This window comes from Dipodomys spectabilis, unplaced genomic scaffold (assembly GCF_019054845.1).
Source record: "Dipodomys spectabilis isolate Male_0828 unplaced genomic scaffold, ASM1905484v1 ptg000755l, whole genome shotgun sequence".
NCBI lineage: Eukaryota > Metazoa > Chordata > Mammalia > Rodentia > Heteromyidae > Dipodomys > Dipodomys spectabilis.
The window spans coordinates 24,761-28,051 of record NW_024871432.1 but is presented as its reverse complement, the minus strand read 5'-3'; positions in this window follow the sequence as shown (position 1 = coordinate 28,051).

The window sequence follows — 3,291 nt, the reverse complement described above, 5'->3', positions numbered from 1 at the left end:
TGCTTGAAAGCCTATTCTCCCAGGCAATTTTAAATTTTCTTAATAGTCTAAGTTGTTAAAAATTTTGAACAATTCAAATTTACCTGTCATAACTTTAAAATTCTTGAAATTCCTTTATCAGAACCGCGAATTCACCAATCCTAATTACACCTTTACCATCAAAAAGTTAACATGCTGTTTTCATGATATGGTGTCCATGCAGCTATTATTTTCCAGTGTCTTTGTATTGCGTATATATAACCATAAAAGCTGATGCTAAGCAAAATGAATTCCAAGATATGGAACCAGATTTTTTCATTTGTGGTTGTTGTTTTTGATGAATTATGTGATTTCTGTTTTCTTTGACTTTGTATTGTGAATACGTTTACTTTAAATAGGGAAGGGAAGAGGAAACGCAAAATGGTGAGTTAAAGAACAAAGGGAAAACCAATGCAACAGCAACACTCACAAGACAATATGTTGGAAATGTACATTACAACTTGTGAGAAGTGAAGGAAAACTGTGAGAAAAATGAGGGAGAAGTAACAAATTTGAAATGTTCTGTATTCACCACCTTACAATTGCTGTAACCTCACTGTACATCAATTTGATAATAAAATTGAAAAAATAAGCTGCATAAAATGTAATTTCACTGTATTGTCACAGTAATTATTATTCTTTATGTAGTAATATTTTAAAAATCAATACTATGACATCTAATTTGAATTAATTACTTCTTCTTTATCAGAGGGTCATCAATGTGAATGTTATCCAACTAGACAATATTTTCATATATACTTGCCAAATTTTTCAAAAAATAATTAATTTAGTACTTTCTCATTCTAAAACAGAAAACAGTTTAATGCTACGAAAACCCATAACTTTTAAAATTAAATAAGTTGTTAAGAGGACAGAATATGTGTGTTCTTCAAAATTCCTATGACTATTAACTACTCATTTTTAAATTCTCAACATTCCATACCTGAGAGATTCAAAACAGTACCTTTTTACATGTTATGAAAATCTGCAATAGATGCAGTTTCCAATGGGGTGTTACAGATTGAGAAGTCAACAGAAAAATAGCCACATTCTGGTAGAGGATAAAACTATGAAGCATCTGTAAGAATTAATTCCTCAAGAGTAAGCAATTTTTTTTTATCAGAGTAAGCTGTTATTTCTATGACCATCAATCCCAAGATTTATGCCATAAAGTCAAAAGTCATCCTAGCCCAATAGTTTCCAACTTTTTTTTTTTTTTGGTCTGTCATGGGGCTTGAACTCTGGGCCTGGGCTCTGTCCTTCACCTCTTCAGCTCAAGATAAGCGCTCTACCACTTGAGCTACAGCTCCACTTCCGGTTTTCTGGTGGTTTATTGGAGATAGGAGTCTCACAGTCTTTCCTGTCAGGGCTGGCTTTTAATTGCGATCCTCAGATCTCAGCCTCCTGAGTAGCTAGGATTACAGGCGTGAGCCACTAGGGCACCTTAAAATTCCTTAATTCACATCATGAATAGTTTATCTCTATTGTGAAAAAATACTACATCTCTGCTAGTGTGATGCCCTCCGTGTTCTGGAAAGAACACCACAATAAACTGAGCTGCATCATTTTTCCTCCACTGCTTGAGATCAGATCATTTGCAAATATTATTTATATTTATACTTTTTTAATTATCATAGATATTCAGGATGCTAAGATCGGAAAATTAAGGTTCAAAGCCCACCCAGACAGGAAGGTTTCTTAGAATCTTATCTCCAATAAACTTCTCCGCAAAAGCCAGACACAAGTGGCACTGAGGTTGAAATGATAGGGCACGAGCCTTGAGCAAAAACAGGTTCAGAGACACTGTCCAGGCCAAGAGTTCAAGCTCAAGGAAAACCAATAAAACAAAAACAAAGTTGAATACACACCCCAAACCTAGTATTTTTCTCAAAGTATACACAGGCACGTAAATAAGGAAATGGCTTCAGGTATTACATATAGGTTGAAGAAAGAAGATGTCACACAATTGCTCTCTTCATACCATTTTAAACCAAAACCTTAAAAAATTGCTGTTTTTCTAAATTTATAAATTAATGTCATCCATTTGTTGGCAACTCTGTCTAGATTATTCACATTAACATGGTATACATGAACTGTGGGAATTATCTATTAACTATGTTCTAATTATAACTCTCTTGAAAGAATATTCTAGGAAAATAGAATGCCAGAATCATTTGTGAATTTGTCAATTAATCCCTCTACTTAAAAAGAATTTTGTAGTATCCTATAGAATATGAAATTACAAACAAAACCAAAATATATATTTTAAATCTAAATTCCAATTTAGCAAGGTCTACAAAGTCCTACATTAGATGAACTTTGCTATTTCTCCAGGCTTAAGTTTTTGTAATCCTTCAACATTTCTTTGGAATCCAACAGAATGGTGATTACTTACTTTTGCAAATTTTTGAATGGGAATAATGAGCCATTTTGCAGCTAGGAATGTTCTGTAATGAAGAGAGCATTTAAAACACAAGTGAGGATATATATGATTTGCATTTCAATAGGAAACGACTTCTCAAAACATAATGACAAAATTAGACCAAACTTCCAACTGTGTATTCCTTTCTTGTTGCTTGGTTTGTTCTATTGAGACAAAATTATTTTACCTGGTCCAGGTAATTCCATTCTCTAATCTCCTGTCGAAGTGCTAGAATTTCAGGCTTGTATCACATTGGCCTGCCATAGTTTGTTTATTTACTCTAGAAACAGACTAGCAATTCTGAACTTCTCCTATGAACATATCCACTAGATTGATTGCTCACACTGTTTATGTACTATTTTCAAAGATGTTCTAACATTTGACACAAGATATGAACATTTTCATATGCACCTACAGAGTTCCCTGATTCATTGCTCCATGGATCCTATCCCGTTAATAATGATTGCTTGACTCTCTTACTATCTCTGATCCCTACCTATGTAATATTCTCAACTTTTGGGGGGAAAGTTCACTTGAGGGCTTTCTAATATTAAAAATTATCACTTGATTCTTGTCTTACTCAGGACATATTTTCTATCGTTTTCTAACTTTTCTACATATTCTGAGAGTAGTTTCACTTGTGTATTTTTGTGTGCACATATATATTCCTCTGTGTGTATGTGTATGTTTGTCTGTATGTATGCAAAAACCTCAAGCTCTTATTCAGCAATCTTGCTCATGACTGGTATTCCAGCTTTTGGCTGTTTAATTATAGGTAGTTTCTCAAAGCCTATTCTGCCCAGGCTGTATGCAAATTGAATTTCTCAGACTCCTTTACATTCTTAGGTTTC